Genomic DNA, 25,715 nt, shown 5'->3' on the forward strand with positions numbered 1-25,715 from the left:
TGTAAGGCAACGCAGCACAAGTCACTGTGTTGCCTTGTATCAGGGTGCATTCTTTGGGCATTGTGGTAGGTTTTCCCACGCAATGCCCATGGGTTTTGACAAATTCGCAGATTTACAAGGCTCTGCGGATGCAACAAAACCATAAGCCTCCACAGGGAAAGTGTAACAAGGAGAAGTGCTTTAATTTCTCCTCGTTTTTTCCTCTTTCCAAGAGTCCTGCATTCTGCAAGACACATAGAAAGAAGAAAACGCCTCCATGGATTGGTTTTGTGCAGGAAGGTGATCCCCTCAGTGCTCGTCACAGTCTGTCGCCCCGTTCCTTTTAATACAAAACAATAATAAACATAGTTTTTTATCGTTTAGTATTAAAAGGTTTGCAGCTGTTGCTGCTGGTGGGGGGGCAACTCTCTTCCGCCCTAGCGGAGGGGCCGCACCAGGCCCTTTCCCTGCTTCGTGCACATTACAATAAATTGGCTTTGCAAATATCATCACTCCACTGCACCCAAAAAACAAAAGTACACAAAAAAATTCCATTTTCAACACCAATAGCTCAAACTTTCACAAATGCAAGACCTATTGCATTGCAAATACTAGCTGTAATTTGGTGTAAATCTGTTCAGTAGTTTTGGATTTATTTAAGGAAAAGAAAACATAGATATCTAGGGACTGGGAGGTCCGTGGATCCAGTAGATCTAATGATGAGATCTGATTGGCTGACAACACTTCAACCAGGAAGTGTTTGTGGCCATCTTGGGACTCGAGACTCAGCCGAGTCCCAAGTAAAAAGCAAAAAAATAAATAATCAGAAAGGGGCAGGGTAGGAATACCATGACCACCTAGGCTTGGTGGTGGGGTCCCACATGGACCTTGCCTGGGGCCAAAATGTTTTTTGTTTTTTTTGCTGCAAAAGAATAGGCGATCTGTGATTCTGCAGTTTTTGGTGTTGCCGCTCCTCCCCCAGGTTTTTAAATCAGACTCATCCGTTCCCTCACGACGCTTGTGCACACTAGCCATTCCCTAGAGCCCCTCTATTCTACTTGACTAAGACTTTAACTGCGAGCAGATGAGGTGCTGTGGTGTGTGGCTAACCATCTGGCAGATTACGGTAATGCACCAGTAATTCCAGGGCGGCTCTCAGATATGTTTTGCTCTCAGATATGTTTTCAGGGCTGAATGCCACCCTTCAACCAATATTCCAGGGTTCCCCAACAATGAACAGCTGTCACTAATGACCTAAAATTCCAGCTTGTGTTCTTTGTTAAAATAAAAAATCACAACACTGCAAGGGGCTTTGAGCTATAGTTCATGGTGCCAGAATTTAATTTCTGCAATTAAAACAACTGTGCATTTGCACCCCCCTCCAAGTGAAGAGAGGCCCAAGGAAGCTTGAGAAGTGTCCGAGCCTGCGTGGCCTCTGTAGTATATTTTTCAAATTAAATCATGTTAAAACTTCTGGTAAGTGGCCGAGTTTAGGTATCTAATGAGCAAAGACATTCAGGCATGTCTAATATTAAATATACAAGCTCGGTTATGACATTTATGGAAAACATAAAAAGGCAATTTCAGAATTCTTTACACATATTTATTGTGCCTTAAAGCTACTCGGCTATCATGATTCTGGGGTACTAAAGGGTCCCACCAGCATATGATGTGGGATTGTTGCATTCTGATATCCATCAATGACTGCTCCCTTTGATCAAATGTTGGCTTTTATCCTACCTGTGAACTGTAAACATCCAATTTTAAAGGTAAAACTAGTGATTAGAAGCCACCACAGTGTGGTACAACATGCAGCATGGTTAGCTCACTCGAAAACAAGCTTTGTGACTGGAAAATTCAGTGCTGAACAGATGTATATTATTGTCCAAACAAATCGAACCATTATTGAAAGCACTTCAACCCCTCGTCCAGGGTAGAAAGCACTATATAAACAAACTTACAGTTAGGACAAAGCAAGCCATTGTGGTGTATAAAAGTGATAGGTGAATGGGGCCTCACAGTGACACATATGTCCTTTGAGTTTTAAAACAGATTCTGAATCACACTCCCACTCCAGAACTCAGTACAACCCTCACTGCAATACTCTCACCCTCCAGCACTTACTAAATATCTCAGTGAAACCCTCAGACATACCTGTGCACTGAAGGGTGACCACCCATCCGTAATTTTCATGAACTCTCCGTGATTTAGCCCTACCGTCTGTTGTCCATGACTATTGCTTAACAGATGGCATTTGTCTGTAATTTTGCCCTTTTGGCAAATACAATTTAGTTACCCCAGAGGGAGGGAGTCTCCTGTGCTATGATCCCCAGGGAGAAGTAGACTGGTAAGAGACAGGCCTTTTTCTGAGGTTGCCTGCTTCCTCAAAGAAATGCAAATGTGCGCAACTTGTAAATCCGCAAATGTAAAGGCTGGCTAGAAGCAGATATAGGCATTAATCAATGCTGTCACTTGAAGCTTTCTGATGGGGTTAGCTCAGGTGTCTTTAATAAAATTTATTAATGAGTGTTTATGTATTTTGAATAATGAGTTTATGTAGAAAATGAATAACATAGAAAAATAATGCACACATTTGAAAATGTGACCTCGAAGAATGGCCACCAATGTTAAAGAAATGTACTAATTAATGATTAATACCTATGAAATGTTGAAAAGTAATAGATTGATGCAGTAATATGTCATATTAAGGGTTTTGACGTATGTTTTAGCTGTATTAATTTTCAGCCTTAACTTAGTGAGTGTCTTGGCCTATTTTGCCAGGCCTCATGCAGAAGCTGTATTTCTTAGTGTTTAATAAAAATGATGACCACGTGAATTAAACTGTGAAATGTCCATTGTCTTGTTAAATGTGCTTAATAGAAGCTTTTCGTGAGAACCGACTGCTAGGAGATGATGTTCCTGCTAGTGTAACATTTTATGTGTAATATGTGTGAGACTGACTTTCCCAGGACAAGAACAGTGAAGATAGTGACTGGAGTTGAAGCTGCAACAATATTGTTACCTGAAAAGCCGGATGATGAGAACATCGTAAGGCAGAACAATCAACTGTATGTGAATGGTGAAATATTAGAATTCATAGATTTGACATAGAAATATTATTGGATAAAATATAAACATACGATTAACTGACCAATAGGGAATTAGGGGATAGTTTAGGTGACTTTAATATAACAACGCTCATTCCGAAAGAGGAGAGCATTCTCTGCCCACATTTCTGACCGAAAGGTTATTATCTTCTTATGCGTCTTTACAAGAGACGTGCTTATCTTTAATGTTAAATGACTTTGCCCATACTTTACTGATCGAGACTTGATGCCTCGCTGATCGATTGATGACCTCAGGAAGGAGACTGATTCTGCTTTGCTGACCCATACCGAGGATAGGTAAAAAATTATAAATTGTGACTGTTATACATATTTTACATTTTCTTTCTAGGTACCAACTGCGCTGTTTTCATAGAATCATAGTTAGATGTTTTCCAAAATTAGTGTTACTAAATTGTTTTGTATGAAGCACAACATGCTGATGCTAATCTGAGGTTAGTTGAGGTTTCTGATTTATGATGGAAAAGGCTAATGCTTGATGGATTTCTCTGCTTAACTACATGTATTATATTTCATTAACGCAGCTGACTCTGCTATTGATTTGCACTGTAACTTTACAATGTGTTGTAATCCAAGCTTTGACTAGACTGTGGTTCTTCCGCCGCTTGGAGAACCAGCGCTGTTTCTGTATATGTTTCATTTGATTTTGAGATTAATCTACATGACTCTAGCATTGTTAATATAGGGAAATACATGTACTAAACTTTTACTAAAGGTGTGGTTATTCATTGCTGAAAGGGCATGGTGCGTGACATTTACTGGCTCCGTTGATTATTGATTTTAGTGATTACTAATGGTTATTGATTATTGTGTATTGATTATGTACTGGAGCTATGGTAAGAACTTCTTAATTGTGAGTCAAAAGGTTCATCGACCTATTCGCATCCCCTTGTAAGTATATTTATTAAGGTCTGATGCGCTAACAATGGAAAAGATTATTTCTTTTTGAGAGGTTTTGCAAGGGTGTTCCATGCTGAGCTGTGGGGTGCCTACTTTTAATGGACATTTATAAAACGTGTATGCACTGGGTATAATCTTCTTATTATTGAAATCTATACTTCAGCAGCACTACTTATCTTTAACCCACATTTATGTACGCATTTTGTGGCAGCTTATATCATATTGTTTGTAATGCACATTTAAAATAATGACCAGGGCCACTGGAAGGCAAAGGCCAAGTTATGTGGCAGTGCTGACTAAGCTATTGAGGAATAAAAGGCAAATTATGCTTTGTAAACCGGCACATTGTCTGATAGTAATAGTTAATTATTTTGACATTTTTATGCTTGTTAGCTTGGTCTGAGCACATAGGTTGCACTTCAGCCTAACACCCAAACATAGCAATAGAAAGGTGAGAAGTAAAGCTTTGCAAAGGACCTTTGACTGCACAGCAGCACTTGTTGCTGCGATTTTAGTAACCTTTGAACAGTTTGAGCCAGAAGCAATGTTTTTGTAAGTCAAGATCTGAAGATTATGCAGCAGATGATGGATTAAGTGGCAAATACGACAGATCCATAATTATGCTAAAAACGCTGCAGCCACACAATCATATAATTCCAGTGCCGTGATAATGGCTTACATATTTGTAGTGCCTTCAGGGACCACGTTGCACTACAAATACACAAGTTATTTTCCCTGATGCACCAAACAGGATTTAATTCTATAGGCCTCTGATTGCACCCGTTGATATCTGTAATGATCGCATTAACCTAAGGACGCTTTATAACATGAAATAGTGCATTTCACACTGATTAGTTAACTTCCATTTTTATTTTTCATTTAAGGTGTGTGATGTTTTATATGCAGTTACTTAATGGTGAAAGATCAACATGTCCCACAGCAGTATCCATATGTTTTTTTTAAATGCATTTCCATCGCTGCATTGAATAGCTATGTAATGTGTAAAAAAGCCAGGGACATTAGCATATGGAGTCCTGTCTTCCCTTACCTTCTTTATGTACCTTTTATTTTAGATGTTGTTGGGTTCAACTGTGATCTGTATTTCTTTAAAATAGTGTACTATTCATCCTACAGAAAGCACTATCTTCTGATTTTAAAGGGGATAAATACATTAACCTAGTCAGTGGCTTTAGTAAACTATTTGTGATCAGAAAGCCCAGGTTTAAATCCCAGATTTCCTGCATGACTAGATTGCGTGATCAAAGTCACATCAATTTACTTCATGTGTCTAATTTACTTGAAAGTGATACTTGAGAGCACTCTCAGGCAATTCAGTTTAAGATGGGCTATTTACAAAAAACTCACTTATGTGTTTTATAAGCCTCTAATGTTCCACCATCAATAACAATAATATTGGCCATGATGTAACGGACAACAGGTAATTGGTTCATTATGTTCACTCCTGGTGTGGTCAAGAAGGAGGGTTAATTAATGTTTTAAAGTTCATGTTTAGAAACTTTCAGTTCATGTCAATGTCAATGCAATGTTGCGATCTAATATACTAAATTGAAATACTACCATATGTTTTTTTAAAGATTTTATTGTTGTATGCAAAAAGAGATTGGATAGCAGAATAGTATCCAGGCATGTAGCAACAGATTCCCTCGTACATTTACAGAAGAACAGTGCTGGGCTGCATACATTTATGAAAAGTAAGCACACATTTTTTTTACATTTTTTGGTGTCACAAACTGATCCATAATAAACTGTCCCTCCACAACCCCCACCCAGTTGCCACTGCCTTACCTATCAGCATGTGGAAGCAGAGCAGTGGGGAAATCATGACAGTGTGTCAGAGATAGGAGCACTTAGACCACTGCCATGTGTAGTTGCCTAGATATGGCAAAAACAACTAGTAAATAGACACCAAGAGTGTATGTGTTGGGGTGGTTTACAGGGGAAGAGTTATCATACTTGGTGCAGTCTTTAAAGCCCTCCACCAAATTACCCCACATCTATACAATAAAATATTTTCTCAGACCTGCTCATTCCTCTCTGTGTAACAGGGTCCTCTCAGATTGAAACCAAGAGCGTCAGTGTGATATTTGGTTTTGCTAGAAGAGACAGGTGGAGGAACTTGGTGGAGGGTTTCTCGAACTTAGGGTAGGGGAAGAACCACTTCTGGGGAAATTGTTAGTACATGACCCATCGTGGTCGACAGCATCTCAAGGCTCCCCATGTATATTTTGTTCATTTTAAAATAGACTTAATTCAGAATAATACATTGAATATACTTAAAATGGCAGTGGCAAGATACTTTTTGGGGATAGTCCAAATTTATTTTGCCCAGTCCGTATTGTGCAGAGGTTTGGCCATGTCAGTCTGCCAGATAGTACGGAGGGAAGCCCTGGAAAGGTCTCCATGTTGCAGGAAAGCTCTGCACACCCATCCTATCAGTGTGCTGTCAGTCCGTGTGGTGTAGAGTGTTTGGCACACCTCATGTGGGGCTGGTGATAGGTGGCAGACATGAAATAGGGCATTTAATGATTGTTTAAGGTGCTCATAAGTAAGGAGTTGACCCGGGTGCAGATTATAGTCTGCCATAAGGGTCTGGAAATCCAGTAGCTCACCATCTAAAAACAAATCCCCCAATTTTGAGAGGCCTGCAACATGCCACTGATGGAGTTGCCCCGTGCTTAGCTGTTCAGTGAGAGTGTGAAGGCCTAGCAAAGGTAGTGCAGGAGTGTAGGGTTTCTTCATGTTAGTGAGTTTACAGGTCTAGTAAGGCAAGAGAAAGCTGTGTAGAATGGCCAGTAGGAAGAATTCCATTTTGCAAATCAGTGGGGGAATGGTAGATATTAATCTCTAGGTATCGAAAGGTAACTTATTCCCAGTTCAATTTGGTGTCTTATTGTATATAAAGGGTAAAACACTACAATATAATAAAGAAACACTTCTTACATTTTTAAATATTTATAATGTTCTTACATTTTGTTTGTGTAATTTACATCCCAAATATTTTGAAGGTTCAATGTGTAGTTTGGCACTTAAGGATTGGCGAAATCACTGGTTTGGCCTTGGCTCGGCTGCAAACCATTGTAAGACAGGGAGAGAGTGGCAATTGCTCAGAGTGCCATGTTGCTTGTTCAGCCATTTCACAGTGCCTCTTCTGTTTCTCTCCTCTCTGCTGAGACAACTCCCCGGGTTCGCAATATTTTCCGATACTGATGGTGGACCCATGTTGACTGATTTTAGGAATTGTCCCACCTTGTTCTTCTCATCCTTATTTATCCAGTTCTTAGCAACAACCCATTGATTTTAGTTGCTGTGGATCTCCCATCTGATTTGATTTCATCCTCCTCTTTAATTCTCTTTGAATGGTAGTCTAGGCTCCCAGTTCTGAGATAAATGTAGAGGCCTGGATGCACACTCTAGTGCTTTGAGACTATAGACAAGTTGTGGGTACCTCACATCCTGATATTAGGTGTGAGGCTTCCACTCAGACCATCGGCTCTGTCTCATTACTTTTTTTAGGTTTAACCCCCTGGGTGCCCAGGATGTAATGGTTACGTCCTCAGCAGCACCACTCGAGTGGGTAGAAATGCCCACTTGACACCAGGGAGTTTGTTTACCCTAGGTAAACAAAGAAGGGGAGCGGCCCCTTGGGCAATGGTTGCTCCAGGCGGGTTTTTTTTTAGAATAAGGCCATTTCTGCCACCCCTTAGGGGCAGATTGACCTATATTAATTAGGTCCATCCGCCCCCAAGGGGGCATAAACCTCTAGGCACCAGGGATCATTTTTTTATTTTTAATAGGTGGGGAGCGACTCCTTAGGCAAGGGTCGTTCCCCTGGGGGGCAAATTTATTTTAGGCCATTTCTGCCCCCCCCCCCCCCCCTTTGGGGCAGATCGGCCTATTTTAATTAGGCCGATCTGCCCCCGAGGGGCGCAGAAACCACTCGGCAACAAGGATTTTTGTAAAAATCTTTTTTTACAGATGGGGAGCACCCCCTTAGGCAAGGGTCACTCCCCTGGGGGGCAAATTTATTTTAGGCCATTTCTGCCCACCTTGGGGGCAGATGGGCCTATTTTTCTTAGGCCAATCTGCCCCCAACGGGGGCCAGAAACCACGAGACACCAAGGATTTTTTTTTTTGCGGCAATTTCAGGCAAAAGGTTGTTCCCCTGGGGGGGGGATTTAATTTAGGCCAATTCTGCCCCCCTTGGGGGCAGATCGGCCTATTTTAATTAGGCCAATCTAACCCCGAGGGGGGCAGACACCACTAGGCACAAGGGATTTTTTATTTTTTTATTTTTTACAGATGGGGAGCGACCCCTTAGGCAAGGGTCGCTAACCTGGAGGGCAAATGTATTTTAGCCCATTTCTGCCCTCCTTGGGGGCATATCAGCCTATTTCTATTAGACTGATCTGTACCTAGGGGGGGCAGAAACCGTTTAGGCACCAGGGATTGGTATGTGTGTGTTTTGTTTGGGGGGGCAGCCCCTTGGGCAAGAGTCGCTCCCGATGGGGGCACATTAATGTTGGCTATTTCTGCCCACCTTGGGTGCAGATCGGCCTATTTTTGTAAGGCCCATCTGCCCCCAAGAGGGGCAGAAAGCCCACCAGATACCAGGGAAGATTTTCTTTCATACCTCCATCCCAAATAAATGGGGACAAAGTTGTTCTGTCCACTGGTGGACAGATGGGGCAATGACCCCCAATCCACTCCCCGGGGGGGCAGAAAGCCTACTAGATGCTAGGAGATTTAAAAAAATGTGGGGCGGTGGCTACCAACCAGTATGGGCATGGTTATGCCCCCACCCCAACTGAAGGGGGTAACAGTTTTTCATCTATCCCCCCGCACACTAAAAGATCTTATCCCAATGGCAAGCAAGAGGACATTTGATTATTTCGGGTTTTGGGTTTACATTTGGTCCAATAGAGCTTGTCTAACTCTCTAAATTGTTCTACTTGGAATGGTGAAGGCTACACTTTTTGGACTTTAGGACACTGCCATGTAGAAAAATCTATAAGACCTAGACACATCTGAAAACTAAACATCTGGGTGAGTCCAGGATGGTGTGCTTCCATGCACCCCGCATCATTTTCTTACCCACAGTGCCCTTCAAACCTCCAACTTTGCTTGAAATCACACATTTTTCCTACATTTTTCTGATGTAACTTACTGGAATCTGCAGGAATCTACAAAATTCCTGCCACCTATCATTCGCTCATCTATACCAATACAAATTCTGACCCATTTCTCAGCCTGAAAACTTTTTTTTTCAAACTGCCCTTTTGGACCCGCTTTTGTTCTCCCTCAATTTTGACATGTTTTTGGCTCTTCCCTGTCACAGGCACTTGGCCCACCTACATAAGTGAGGTATCATTTTTATCGGGACACTGAGGGGCACTTTGGGTGGTAGGAAATTTGTACTGGTGCAGTGATCTGACACAGAAATGTGGGAAAATGTGAGTTTTTAGATAAATGTGAGGTTTTCTGAGGACTCTGCATAAGAAAACACTGGGGGATCCACGCAAGTCACACCTCCATGGCCTCCCTCTGGTATCTAGTTTTCAGACATGTCTGGGTTTGGTAGGTTTCCCTAGATGGCTGCTGAGCCCAGGACAAAAAACGCACATGCGTCCTCCCCCCTGCAAAAACAGGTAGTTTTGTATTTGATAATTTTTGGGGCATTTCCTGTTGAGGGCACCAGGCCTACCCACACAAGTGAGGTACCATTTTTATTGAAAGACATGGGGGAATGCTAGGTAAAAGGAAGTTTGTGGCTTCCCACAGATTCCAGGACTTTGCAGCACCGAAATGTGAGGAAAAAGTGTTTTTTTTGCCAAATTTTGAGGTTTGCTAAGGATTCTGACTAACAGAACCTGGTGAAAGCACCACAAGTTACCCCATCCTGGGTTTCCCGAGGTGCCTAGTTTTCATAAATGTCCAGGTTTCCTAGGTTTTCCTAGGTGCTAGATGAGCTGGAGGCCAAAATCCACAGGTAGGCACTTTGAAAAAAACAGGTCACTTTTCTTTGGGAAAATGTGATGTGTCCATGTTGTGTTTTGGGGCATTCTGTCGCAGGCACTAGGCGTACCCACACAAATGAGGTACCATTTTTATTGGGAGACTAGGGGAAATGGTGGGTGGAAGGAAATTTGTGGCTTATCTCAGATTCCAGAACTTTCTATCACCGAAATGTGAGGAAAAAGTGTTTTTTTTTGCCAAATTCTGAATTTCCCTAGGTGTCTAGTTTTTAAAAATGTATAGATTTGCTAGGTTTCCCTAAGTGCCTGCTGAGCTAGAGACAAAAAGCCACAGCTAGGCACTTTGCAAAAAACAGGTGCGTTTTCTTTGAGAAAATGTGATGTGTCCATGTTGTGTTTTGGGGCATTTCCTGTTGGGGGCATTAGGCCTACCCACACAAGTGAGGTATACTTTTTTATCGGGAGACTTGGGGGAATGCTGGGTGGAAGGAAATTTGTGGCTCCTCTCACATTCCAGAACTTTATATCACCGAAATGTGAGGAAAAAGTGTTTTTTTGCCAAATTGTGAGGTTTGCAAAGGACTCTGGGCAACAGAACCTCGCGAGAGCCCCACAAATCACCCCATCCTGGATTCCCCTAGGTGTCTATAGTTTTGGAACTATAAAGGTTTCCTTGATAACTATTTGTCACGCTTTATATTTCACCAAATGAATTTCTCTATACTCGGTATACAAAGAAAACCCATTGCAAGGTGCAGTTTCTTTATTGGCTCTGGGTACATAGGGTTCTTGATGAATCTCCAAGCCCTATATATCCCCGCAACCAGAAGAGTCCAACAGATGTAACGGTATATTGCTTTAAAAAATATGACATGGCTGGAAAAGGTTATAGAAGAAAATGTGGACAGAAATGGCTCTTTATTTCACCTCAATTTCAATATAATTTTATCTCGCTGTTAATTCTGTAGAAAGACCTTGAAGGAGCTACACAAATGTCCTCTCGCTGAATTCAGAATTTTGTCTACTTTTAAGAAATGTTTAGCTGTCTGGGATCCAGCATTGGTTTCACACCCATTTCTGTCACTAACTAGAAGGAGGCTGAAAGCACAAAGAATAGTGAAAATGGGGTATGTCCTAGTAAAATGCCAAAATTGTGTTGGAAAATGTGATTTTCTGATTTAAGTCTGCCTGTTCCTGGAAGCTAGGAAGATGGTGATTTCAGCACGGTAAACCGTTTGTTGATGCCGTTTTCAGGGAACAAAAAACACAAGCTTTCCTCTGCAGGCCTTTTTTCCCATTTTGTTTTAAAAAACTAAATTATTGCTGTATTTTGGCGAATTTCTTGGTCTCCTCCCAGGGAACCCACAAACCCCAGGGACCTCTAGAATCCCTAGGATGTTGGGAAAAAAAGGATGCAAATTTAGCATGGGTAGCTTGTGTGGACATTAACCCCTTTGCTTCCAGGCCTTTTCCCCTCAGGTGCCGAGCCTTTTTTTAAGCCCCAAATAGTTCAAGGGCATTAGTTTACTTTTGAATAAGGATCTAATATGCCACCTGACTGTAGCATTCCTGGGGGAATCACAAAAAGACCATAGTGAATAAATAGTACTATATAGTAAATAGTAAATAAATGCACTGATAAAGTAGTGGGGTATGGTCTCTCCTTGAAAGTATCCGTAAAAGTGAACTTTTATCCGGGCTTTTTGTCCTGAATTTTGACCCTTTGTCCTGAATTGTGTACAGACCTGTCCAGAAATTGCCTCTATGCCAATTGGTCACCCTAATGCACTGAAGACCTCAGTTCATTTGCTTCAGACCTCTCTGTCCCTCTCCGACCCTCACTGCACCCTCCTAGCTCTCACTGTGCCTGCTTTGCCATAAAGTCAAGGTCACTGCCCAAATCTTCCTCCACCTGAAAACGTTTAATCACTGCAATTAAAACAATTACAGCCCCCCACCCTCGGTGCATCAATCTAACCCTCAGTGAACCCTCCCTCGCCCTCACTATCTGTCGCTTTCTGCCCTCTTCCCGTAACTCTGTCTCTCACACATGGGCATTTGTTGCGCACGTGGTGGGTGGCAGGAGGGATCTGCAAAGTCCCTTTTAGCCAGTAAGGCCTCTACTGCCCCCTCTACCTGGTGAAGCAGCTGCCTCTAACCCTGCCCCAGGGCTAGTGCACAGATTTTATGATGTCACTGGCGGCACCTGACAGGGGCACAGCCCATTCCAGCCAGAGGGCCCAATTAGAATGAAGGGTGTGGTACTTGATTTCTCTACTGCACCCCCTCACATTATGCATTTACTTGCGGTGCACAGTGGGATTGCGGCCCTCCCATGGGAAGGTTTTATTGCATCGGAAAGCACCCCAAGGGTATTACTGTCACTGTGGGCACTCTAGAAACAGTTCTGCTGCCTGGCAGTGGCCTTGTGTTTTAGGGGCATTGCTAGTCCCCGAAATACTAAAACCCTTTGGGCTGAAGTAACCATCATTACAGAAAGAAACAAGCATTTGCAAAGCCAGTAGGTCTCGCTTTTTTGATCTCTTGGCTTTTCCAATAGTTTTTAGCTCTACAGTATGGCTAAAGTTTAAAAAAAAAAAAAAAAAATGAAAATCCTTTGAATCTGCCGATCGCAGCATTTTGCAGGATTGCACACTATGCATCGGCATGCTTACAAAACGACACAGTTTAGTTACTGATCTGAGTTGGATCAGCAACTACAAAGAAAATTAAACACACAAAAGCATTTCTTTAAGCGGTCGGGGAGGAGGGAGCAGAAGCAAGGAGTAGGATGGTGAGACGATTGGCGGAAGCAACACAGGAGGTGATGAAAAAGCAACGAAGAAGGCTGGAGTGGGCACGAAAGCAACGGGAGGGGAAAGGACAAGCAACATGAAGGATGGGGATGAGGAAACAATGGCGAGAAGCACATAGGTGTGTGTACGAGGGAGGGGCAGGGAGAAGCAGTGGGGCAACAGAGAGCAATATAGAAACGTACATGTCGACACATTTTGAAAACACATTCACTCTGCGGTGCTTCGCACAAAAGTAGTACCTGAAAAGCAAGCAGCGGAAGCAGAATTCTACCCAATCAAAGAGATTGTAAAGAGGGGATGCTGCATGGGAGAGTGTGGACATTAACCCCTTTGCTTCCAGGCCTTTTCCCCTCAGGTGCCGAGCCTTTTTTTAAGCCCCAAATAGTTCAAGGGCATTAGTTTACTTTTGAATAAGGATCTAATATGCCACCTGACTGTAGCATTCCTGGGGGAATCACAAAAAGACCATAGTGAATAAATAGTACTATATAGTAAATAGTAAATAAATGCACTGATAAAGTAGTGGGGTATGGTCTCTCCTTGAAAGTATCCGTAAAAGTGAACTTTTATCCGGGCTTTTTGTCCTGAATTTTGACCCTTTGTCCTGAATTGTGTACAGACCTGTCCAGAAATTGCCTCTATGCCAATTGGTCACCCTAATGCACTGAAGACCTCAGTTCATTTGCTTCAGACCTCTCTGTCCCTCTCCGACCCTCACTGCACCCTCCTAGCTCTCACTGTGCCTGCTTTGCCATAAAGTCAAGGTCACTGCCCAAATCTTCCTCCACCTGAAAACGTTTAATCACTGCAATTAAAACAATTACAGCCCCCCACCCTCGGTGCATCAATCTAACCCTCAGTGAACCCTCCCTCGCCCTCACTATCTGTCGCTTTCTGCCCTCTTCCCGTAACTCTGTCTCTCACACATGGGCATTTGTTGCGCACGTGGTGGGTGGCAGGAGGGATCTGCAAAGTCCCTTTTAGCCAGTAAGGCCTCTACTGCCCCCTCTACCTGGTGAAGCAGCTGCCTCTAACCCTGCCCCAGGGCTAGTGCACAGATTTTATGATGTCACTGGCGGCACCTGACAGGGGCACAGCCCATTCCAGCCAGAGGGCCCAATTAGAATGAAGGGTGTGGTACTTGATTTCTCTACTGCACCCCCTCACATTATGCATTTACTTGCGGTGCACAGTGGGATTGCGGCCCTCCCATGGGAAGGTTTTATTGCATCGGAAAGCACCCCAAGGGTATTACTGTCACTGTGGGCACTCTAGAAACAGTTCTGCTGCCTGGCAGTGGCCTTGTGTTTTAGGGGCATTGCTAGTCCCCGAAATACTAAAACCCTTTGGGCTGAAGTAACCATCATTACAGAAAGAAACAAGCATTTGCAAAGCCAGTAGGTCTCGCTTTTTTGATCTCTTGGCTTTTCCAATAGTTTTTAGCTCTACAGTATGGCTAAAGTTTAAAAAAAAAAAAAAAAAATGAAAATCCTTTGAATCTGCCGATCGCAGCATTTTGCAGGATTGCACACTATGCATCGGCATGCTTACAAAACGACACAGTTTAGTTACTGATCTGAGTTGGATCAGCAACTACAAAGAAAATTAAACACACAAAAGCATTTCTTTAAGCGGTCGGGGAGGAGGGAGCAGAAGCAAGGAGTAGGATGGTGAGACGATTGGCGGAAGCAACACAGGAGGTGATGAAAAAGCAACGAAGAAGGCTGGAGTGGGCACGAAAGCAACGGGAGGGGAAAGGACAAGCAACATGAAGGATGGGGATGAGGAAACAATGGCGAGAAGCACATAGGTGTGTGTACGAGGGAGGGGCAGGGAGAAGCAGTGGGGCAACAGAGAGCAATATAGAAACGTACATGTCGACACATTTTGAAAACACATTCACTCTGCGGTGCTTCGCACAAAAGTAGTACCTGAAAAGCAAGCAGCGGAAGCAGAATTCTACCCAATCAAAGAGATTGTAAAGAGGGGATGCTGCATGGGAGAGAAAGACAAGACTGACAAACTGGGACAGCAATAAGAAGAAAGTAAATACGTGTGACTAACAAAGCCAATCAATGTTAGGGAACGGACAGGCTCTAAGCCCGTCTATGTTCTTTGGTAAGCCACGATATACCTCACAATAAACAGCACATGCACTCTCTGGTAGGCTTGACTTAAAAACTAAAGCTGTCTATGGTTCAGAACCTGTACAATTGCCTTTTTAGACCATTATAATATATGATAGACACCGAGTAAGTACAGAATCAGACATATGCCAAAGCAGGCATTGGAACTTGGACCTAGCATTTTTGTTTAATATCTTTTTAATATTGCCAGCTAAAGACTTCCACAATTTGCTGAATTTTTTATTATAGATTTTTTGTATATTCTACTACAAGAAAATGAGAAAGTTGTCAAACCCAGTCACATAACGCCAAGAATGTAGTTACTGAGTTTCTAACGAGGCCCATTTGAGTGTCTGCGGTATCAAAAACTACCATGTCACCTTCTTAGTTTCTCTTTTGGCCAAATAAAAAGGACTTGTGTGCCTATAATCAATTGATAACTTGTATAAAAGGTTTCACTTCAAGATTTAGGTTAGGGCATTTGGCTCCAAGTGCAGGTGACCTACAAACATGACTAGAAACAAGCATGAGCCTGAGTTTTTCTTTTAGAAAAGCAACTATGTAATCGATAAGACCAGGAAGTCCCAGTTTCCTCTTCAGATGAGTAGCTGCAGCCACTCTGGGTCAGAAGCAGCATCATGGAAAAAAACCTGTGCTAGAAGCTAGAGCTGCCAGCAGTCAGCATGAGGTGCCACCAGTCACCAGTGTAATTGCTATCTAAAAGCTGCTGTGAATGCTGGCTTCTAAGACAGGAAAGCTGGGTATATTTGTGCTCTGGCCCTCCACATCTATAAAAGGACAATCACAATTAATGGATTTTAAGCACACGCGCCCGGAAGGGTATCAGAAGCTGAATCGCATATTGCACTCACTGCTCCACTGAGGGGTGTACAGGTCACTCATGCAATCTACTGAAAATCTAAAACCAGGCAAGAGAATCAAGGCACTCGATACCCAAGCAGCGTGCCAAGTAAAGCTTTTTGCACTCCAGCAGTTTAGTATGGTAGACAAGGGATGTGTCTGGCTTGACGACCAATGTTGCTGGTTCTCGGTGCTGCTGTTGCCAGTGAACACTGAGCAGTGTTATATGTCAGACATAGACAAAACAGTGCTGTAGCCAGATGAGAGACCAACAATCAGGTGCGCAACAGCACAACCCACCCGATTCAGAATGTCACAGACTACTTCTCCACAGCAGTTTATAATTATGTCTTACCCCTATTAGCAGGGGAAAGGAGGGGGGTCCTGATCAATTACAGTTTTAAAGTTTTTATATTGGGGGTTACAGAGCAACTTTTCAATCCCAATTAGTAATGGGATTTCTCTTTCCCAGTTGAACTCTTCTCCACAACCTCTTCTATGAAAACGATCCCCAGGCTCCAGTCAGCCAACTCACTCTGTGCTCCATCCGACACCCCACCCATGCCCCAAATAAAACTACTGGGCACACTGCTAGGGTATGATGAGTGTGTCATCTCTCTAAATACCTCCATCCCATTAACGCTTATGGGTATGGCATTCCTTTGCAAAATAAATAAATGAAAAAGTGCTCCTAGTTTACGCTAGGTATCAGCCACTCTTTTGCAAAAGCCTTGAAGCGCACGTGCCACCTCCCATTTTCCCAGCCCACTGCAGAAGTATTTCATCAACTCCACGAAAACGGTAGTAATTATAACTCTGTCCCCTCTGCTCACCAAAGTCACCTTTCTTCTCGACCTCTCCATTGCATCCGTGCTCCCTTTGCCCTCACACTCTGTTCCTCCTCAAGATGCAAATCTTTTGGGTCATTCGAAACTCTTCACCGAAATGCCTCCCCTCCCCTGGCGTTCAAGCAGAGACTAAGCCCCCCACATCCTTATCCCAAACTCAATCTATTCTTTCCCCCACCTCAGTGTCCTACACCTCCGTAGTCCTCCTCCATCTTTGACCAGGCCTCGTCACTCCAGTCCTAACGCACTCCCCTTAATACTGGGAGATGTAGGCTTCTCCGCTCCGTCCCACCCTCAGTCTGTTGCCCTGGGCTCTGAAGCTCATGCTGAAGGCGTGATTTCCGTTTGTCTCTTGTGTTTACTTTCTCTTCAACCCAGGTCCATGTTTGACGTGCTGCTCCAGTCCAGGATTTTTATACTGAAATCTGGCACTTGTAGTTTGTTTTATAATGGAATAAACAAAACTACAAGTCCCAGAATTAAAAAGAAAAACAGGACTGTAGCGACACACTTTACGCATAGACAGGGGAAACTTGGCAGGGCTGCTCAAATGAAACATACTGTCACACTACCGAAACGCTGTTCAGTTTTGTCGTTTGTGAGAGCGGTGTGAAAGACATAAAGGCTCAATCTCATTTCAAGGACGGCTAAGTGAAGTGGGGTGAGAAGAAATTACCCTTTGTGAATGTCACCGGAAAACAGTTTTGCAACCGTGGGCATTTCCCCAGTAGTTTGCAGCTCTTCAGGGAAATACCATTTACTGACGAGGCAGAGACACCACTTCCTTGTGCAGGGTTTCTTGTCTGATGCAAACACGGAGAGGGAAGCAAACTTCTGTCACAGCTTGCACCTACCTGCACTGCCTCTGGTCAACCCGAAACTCGCGACATGTGGCATCCATACCTGGCGGGACTCGCCAACGACCTGTGATCTACCAGAGCCATGTCAAAACCCATCTAGCGCCACACTCTCAAGATTGAAGGAGTACCAGGCAGGAGACATTTCATTTTACTTCTTGGACATCAGTATAAAAACACATCTATGCCAGACCTTTCCCAGTTAAGTGGTGCTTTATACTTCAACTCCTTTTATTTACTGGAGACTACTGTTAAAAACAAGTAAAGTTGTTTGTTTCCCTAAAATGATCCTATCTTTCGAAGTTTCATTTGGTGACAATTTGTTCTCATGCAGCTCTGAGGAACAACAAAGCGGAAAGAGGAGCATTAAATTAATTGGCCGTTTGTTACTGTGTGAAGTAGTTTGGTAAGCGCACTTCAAACGTTGAAGTCTGAAATGTCCAGAGAGCATTATTCGCGTAGCAAATAAACCAGTAAAAGGGAACTGATAAAATGAAACATGAAAGTGGGTGCTGTGACAAGATATGCAGGCCTGTTTTCAATCATGCTCGAAATCAAAAGGATGGTGACCAGACAGCCCTCCCCTGTGGCCAGCAGAAACAAAAGAAAAAAGTAGTGCCGGTAACAAGCCTAAATGCACACAAGTGAAAGGTTACAAGTACTGCAGATCAGCTCCATGGGAGGGAACAAATAATATATATTGATAAATACTAATTTAAATTATGCAGAAGCTAAGTATATATATTTAACTCTCTGAAACTTTTATGAAACACACTCACTGAATGATATAATCAGTGAGGTCATTAGTGATGTCTTGTGAAATGTCACCAGTGATGCCATCAGTGGGGCGTTAAGTTATAGTTAGCTCAGAAAACTCTAACACCTTAATTTCTATTGTTTTGTGTATGTAAAATCCGAGTCTAACTATAAAGTCCCTGTAACCTATGTTCTTTTAACTGAACATATATATAATTATATATATATATATATATATATATATTTTTTTTTTCAAAAAACAAGATTCTCTTTCTGTTTTAGCAAGAGAAAACCGCACTCTGTCGTTGTGCCAAAAATACCTTAACTTTTAATACATTAGTGAGATCATAAACAAACAAACAGGAATCCCCTGACGCGTTTCGGTCTCACCAGATCTTGTTCACAGGTGTTTCCTGTGTGCTAATTTCGGCGCTTAAAATAAAGTACTCCAAAGTAACAGAAAAAATACTCAAGTTACACCACTTATCAAGAGTTACTCCATAACATCACTGCAGAGCTCTGATTGGCTACCAACACTTCAAGCCAGGAAGCATTGAAAGCCATCTTGGGACTCGGCTTCAGCCGAGTCCCAGAAAAAAAGTGAAAAGAAGGAATGGGGCCAGGGTAGGGACACCCTGACCCCTTAGCTCTGGTGCTGGCATCCCAGAAGAACCACACCAGGGTTAAAAAACACTTTCATTTAAAACCTTATGTCACAATTATGTGACAATGTCACAAATTTGTGGGAAAGTTTAAAAAAAAAAAAAACAAGCGTGGGCTTCCATGCTTGTTGTAAAGAAGCCCAGAGGTGGGCCAGGTCCCAGGGCATTTTGAAATAATGCAGGGGAGCCATGCGGCCCCCTGGCAGCCCCACGGACTGCCACCGCCCTGAGCCTTAATGAAACTGAATGGAGGGGTGCCTGGCCCCACCTCAGCCCCAGGGACCACCACCTCCCTGGGGCATTAAAGAGAATGAAATTGGGGGTGCGTGACCCCCCCACAGACCTGGGGACCACCACCTCCCTGAGACTTTAAAGAGAATGAAATTGGGGGGGCACATGATGCCCCCACACCCCTGGGGACCACCAGCTCCCTGGGTCTTCCCCAGCAGCCTTGGGGACCTTCACCTACCTGGGGCTTAATGAAATTGAATGCAGGGGGCCACCTGCCCAGCCCTCACAGTCCTAGTCACCACTACCTCTCCATGGCTGTAAAGAAAATGAAAATGGGGGGCAACGCAGCTCTCAGCAGCCCCAGGGACCACCACCTCCCCAAGGCTAGATTACATTGGAGGGAGGCAACACAGCCCCCCTCAAGGAGCCAAGGATGGCCCTGGGGACCACCACCCCTCAGGGCCAACTCCTGTTATGTCCTGGGGTGCCTTCCCCCATGCTATAGTTGTTTGCTCTGACTTGGCGGCAGATTTGACAGCTGCCACAAGTCAGAGCAAACACTCCGCTCGTAGCAAGGGAGAGCTGTCAAGCAGCTCTCACTTGCTGCCAGCAGAGGTTTCCTCTGTTTCCTAGCCCACAGGCAGAGAAACAGAGGAAACAATTGATTTTGCATACAGGGAGCTGCATCTTTAGCAGCTTCCTGTGTGCAAAAGCAATGTCGGCTCTTACTGGAGGCAGGGAGCTGGCTGGGATGACGGGGCCTTGAGGCTACACCCACAGTCCTCAACGCACACTGGCTGCTATGCGGGGCACCCAGGAATGATAGCCGGCCTACCTCCCCCTAAATAAAAATACATGGTGAGGCCGGGCCCAGGGAGGTGGCGTTCCCGGGGCTTAAACCAGCTGGGGGAGGGGGTGCACATGTCCCCCTCCTCCAAAATAAAAAAAAATAATATTAAAAGGCCGGGCCCAAGGGGATGGGGCCCCTGAGGCAGGAATCAGCCAGGGGGAGGGGGGCTGCGGGGTCCCTCCTGTCCCCCCCAATTTTTTTTATTAAAAGGCTAGGCCCTTCTGGCCTGGGTGCTAATTTCACAGAAAGTAAACCTCAACAGGAAGCACTTACAAATATGAACAAGGCAAGCGCCCTAGTTGAAGTTCCACTTCTGGGAAAGGACAAACACCATGCACAACCGTGTGGCAAACCCATGCCGTGCATGGCCTTCAGTCGTGAGCAGCACGGGGATGGTTGGTTATAGGGGGTGTTGCAAGGCCTGGCCGTAGGCAAGGCCCTGTGGGCGATCCTCACCGCGCACAGCCTTTGGCATAACTCACGCCCTCGCCATGCATTGCTAATTACCCCAGATATTACAGCACTCATGACAACTTCTATAACGTTGTTAAAAATATAAATGAAGCATTAGCAGTCAAATTAATGAAGAAATTACTGTGCATGGCAGGGGTGCAAGTTATAGTTACCTTAGGGCGCCAGTTATAGCTACTTAAAATAACTCTAACTATAACTGCGGAATTACTATGGTTTTGTGCAAGTAAATTCAGAACCTAACTATAATGTCCCTGTAATCTTAGTTTTTTAAAGTGAATATGTATATATATATGTATATATATAATTGCAGTTGGTCTATTTATAGCAACGTGCCTGACTGCCGGTGGTGTGTTGGGATTCAGACCAAAATCCTTCCAATGACCATCAAAGAAACAACTCTGCACTCCCGGAGGCTATAATCTGTCCCTTAATTACAAAATGAAAGCTTTTAAACAGACACCACAATGTGTTTCAACGGCAAAGTCTTCTTCCTGGTGGTTTGCGTCTGCTTTCTCCATTTCATTTCAACCATCTGATTTAAAGCTGGGCACTCTGGGATATAAAGTCCACATACACCCCACACCTGGTGACCCTGATGGTAATTAAGCTCACTGCGGCACGAGCATTTCACATCTAATTGGTATGGTAGTATATACTTTCCTTTCCTATTAATTTAAATTGCTGGAAATAAATGTGCTTGCAAATAGTGTCCATTTAATTTTTTCTCTTTCCCAGTGACACCTTCCAAAGTATATTGCACGTATATTGCCGGACAGACAAATCTTTTTTTTATAAATAATAAATATAATATTGTATTACAACAGTCTAAAAATAAAATAAAAGCCCAATGCTATAACAAAATCATATAAAAATTATTTAAACAAAACATGTAACTGTCGGTATCCATCATATATATTAATTACAACACATAAACTACAGACTTCCAAATAGCAATCACATAATATTTACACAAAAAATAAAATATACTAATTTTCACCAACAAGAAACAAAATAAACAAGACTTAGGGCATGATTTCCCCTTTGGCGGATGGGGTTACTTGGTCAAAAACATGATGAATATCCCGCCCACCTTATTATGGTTCCATTGCGTCCTATGGGCATCATAATACGGCAGATGGGATATCTGTCGTGTTTGCGGTGAAGTAACTCATCCACCAAACTCTAAATCAGGCCCTTTCTATGGTGTGGTTGTAGATCTTCCTCTTTATCTACATAGTCAAAAGTAATCAACCACCAAAAATATGAAAAATATTGCACAAAAAGCCAAAAAATAAAACAATTCCAATAGATATCTCTCAAAGCAATGCAAAGTATCTAGGAATCATAAACAAAAGTGTTAAATTAAAATAAACGCTCCAGGAAACTCAAAAAAAGGAACTCAAAGTAAACAGCATTGGTTTAGTATAAACCAAAACTGATTTCCTTTAAAAATAAAAAAAGGAACTCCCAATGCCCATAGGACACGTTCGTAAACAAAAAGCTATAAAGTAAATAAGAAAACCCACTCACATTACACATTACATTCCCAAAAATACATAGACATTACACTTAAGGCCTCATTAGAGTTTGGTGGTCTGTGGACCATATGTCATATGGAGTCATATGGGCCTATGGAGCAAAGACCGCCATAGTCCCGCTGGCACTGCCAGGCAGTAGAGACCACCGAGGTCACAAGGCAAGCACAACCTGGCTGTGGAGCCTGTGTTGCCTCACGGCACATTATGAGTTTGCACCCCGCCATTGTGACTATTGCAGTCCAACCACCACATCTCAGCAGGCAGAAATGAGGAGTATCAAGGAAGACACTCACCTGCAGGCAGCCTCACATGTCCAGTGCCTCCATGGAGCCCATCACACAAGTCCTGTTGCTGCTGCTGATCATCGATGGAGCACAAAATCCACGCCACCATGGGTGCAACCGACCATAAATACACACACCTACCTGTTTCATTGCATTCAACAATAGATCGTCACGCCGTCAGCCACATCACATGGGGGTCATGCTACAGGCACCACATACACTTGTCATTGTGGCCAGCGTCGGAATCAGACACAAAGAAGGACACATTCACAGTTTCAATACGCCCCCTTTAAGCAGGGCACTCACACTGCACCTCAACACTACACAAAACACACTTCTGCTAATCTCAGGCAGAGTGACAGTGAAGTGTATACAACATTTTCTCACACAACAACACAGCAACATCACATCTACAAATACGACTCACGCACTCACATTGCATACATGCCATGGATGGTTGTCATATTCAACACACATATGTATGTATGTGACATGGAACACAAACTCCACTACCAGTAAACCACCCTTCAATGGACACACACATCACCCACATTGCAACACAATGGAAGGACAATGGAATGCACAATAGATAGAGAGACAAATATACAAATCTCACTATGCAAACAATACCTGCACAATAGGGATGGGGTATCAGGAGCATTCATGGAAGGAGGCTGCACTGGGACACATATCACTTTGCACATGCCCCTTAAACAACATTTGCAGAGGAACTAGCCCTACATGTATCTCAGGGACAAACAATACTAGACCCAAATGACGTGCCTATCTGCACAATGTGGGAGTGCAATTCAACAAAGCATATACAACTCCATCTGCATCGGACATTCCTCTACATGAAGTAGCTTCAAGGTACACACAGCTAAATGGACACATGCACAGTGAAATGCAAACAAAGGTAGCACAATTGAACACACTCCATGTCTGCACAAACAAAACTCAAGCTGCTTCACATTACATAAATCCATCATCTATAGCAGGGGGACAAGCCTAACACCATACATGCTCACATTTGACAACACAAAATTAAATACTTACCATGCCAAACAGTACACAATGCCATTACATCACCATTGCATTTACACCCACATATCCATACAGTCAACATATACCCTTGTCTTGGGGCACACCAGCACTGCCCACAAAGTCAGATGTTGCAAATAACTTCATGGCGGTAGGCTGTTGCAACCGCGCGGACACAGCCACAGGTTAACTTTGTTGCCTATGGTGGTTGCGGGCCAATGGCTGCATCTGCCGGCAGTGACGACTACGTACGTGGCAGACGTGACTGCCATGTTCTGCAAATTCACTCACTTGACTCCTGACACTGCCGTCAGCAACACCTCCAAGACCTGACCTGCTGTGTGCTGCCTCTGGGAGCAATCATGCTCGTCCAGCAGGTGATAGGGCCCCTGCCTTCTCACCAGAGGAGCTGGAGAGGCTGGTGAATGAGGTCCTACCCCTACATGGACAGCTCTATGGCTCACCAGAGGAGCAGGTAAGTACCTCATGTGCACAATGTTCTCTGTATTTCACCATCCTTTCCCTCCTCTCATGCTACAATGTGCCCATGTGTGCAAGTAAGACTTCCTGTGTGCCTGTAGGTGCAGTCCATGTGGCATCAATGGGATGGACGATGTGCAGGTACTGGTGGCCAGTGTGAGGTTTTTGGGGTCCTAGATCATCCTTGTGTTGGGTGCACATAAGTAGGTAAGTAGACTTTACTGTCATTCACTGACATCTCTTTCCTCATGATTGTTATCCATGTCAGACAACATGTATGTGCATGACAGCATGAGCTGTGTATGCATGCTGTATGAGTCAGCCGAGAGTCATGTGAGCAATATGTATAGTGCCACAGATATTTCATACCACAACTGCCCCTACTAAACTGGTGTGTGGAAGGCATAGCATGAGTTACTCTGCCTTTCAGGCTGCCACCCACACCACATGACAAATTACTGTTGCCTACATGATGTACTGTCATGCATGGAAGTGATGGGATATGGAGTGTCATGTAGGTTCTGTCAGCTCAGCCTACAGAGACAAGGGCCTGTCAAGTGTATATCCCAATATGGGACCTAGTCTAGGCTGTGGTAGAGTCACTGCGGCTATGTAACTGTGGCACTGTACCCACTACCTGTACCCCAGCAGATCCTGTCATGTGGCCAATATGAGACTCTTGTGGCAAACCCTGCCCTGAATGCCTCATTCCTTTGAATAGATTAGGAATGGGTACAGAGGTAAATCATCAATCTAGTCCATATACACATTTAGCAGCATTGTCAATGTGTGTCTTAGACTTATGACACATCCCATACTCCCACAGCTCTGTTGTCACCTTCACACGGGTCATATTTGTCCTGTACAGGCCTATTGCATAAATGACAGTTCCACAGTGCAGACAGTGTGTTGATTCCTGGGAGGCCATGATATGTGACTTAGTAGCTTGGTGAGATAGCAGAAACTGTACAACGCATGCCTTTGTTTGTTGCCATCTCTGTAGGATAGACACATATGTCCAAAGCAGTGTTCTGTGGTACAGGTACATAAGACAGAACCCTATCCCCAAAGTGGCATGAGTCTGCATTTGGTAGGCCACATGTCCACACATGCACAAGGAAGACACTTTTTGTATCCACCATGCCAGCCCATTGAGTATTATTCATGTGTAGTGTTGAAGTTTGTACTCTGGCAGCTGTCTGTAGGGACTGCATACAGTGAATCATTCTCAGAGAGTATGAATGTGTTGGTCCATTCATGTCTAAGCAGTTTACTCTTCAGAAGCAACATAGGTGTGTAGTGTTTCATTGTGGTTCACAGTACAGTACATGTTGCTAGTGCATGGGCTACCTGATGTCAATAAGCTTGCTTAGTCATTGCAGGGTATGAGCAGGGTAGTGGGTTAGTCTGCATATATAAATACATATGTCTGTAGTCATTCCCCTGTACTTATTGGCTTGTGTGTTTGACGCTTGAGGAGTATTATCAAATAGAAAAGTCCTACCATGGTGTTACTGACATGTATGTGACTCAACCATTTGTATTGAAACTTGTGATTCTAATCTCTTGAAGTGTCTTTTGCATCCATGCAAGTCAACGCCCTTCAAAAAAGGAACTATGGAGAGCCATTGACAAGAAGGTGCAGAGTCTGGAAGTCCACAGCTGGTGAAGCGCCCGCTGTAGGAATAGGTGGGAGGACCTGAGATGCTGGGCATGAAAGGTCACAGAGGTCCAGCTGGGGATATCCTCCCAACGTGGGTGTGGTGCCCATTGGACCATGACCTCCTTAATGGCCTGCATTCTGGCAGTGGCCTACCCAGACCTTGATAGGTATTTGAGGACAGCACAGCAGCCACAAATGGGTGAGTACAGGGCATATTCCTGCCTGTCACAT

Source organism: Pleurodeles waltl, chromosome 5, assembly GCF_031143425.1.
Source record: "Pleurodeles waltl isolate 20211129_DDA chromosome 5, aPleWal1.hap1.20221129, whole genome shotgun sequence".
Classification (NCBI taxonomy): domain Eukaryota; kingdom Metazoa; phylum Chordata; class Amphibia; order Caudata; family Salamandridae; genus Pleurodeles; species Pleurodeles waltl.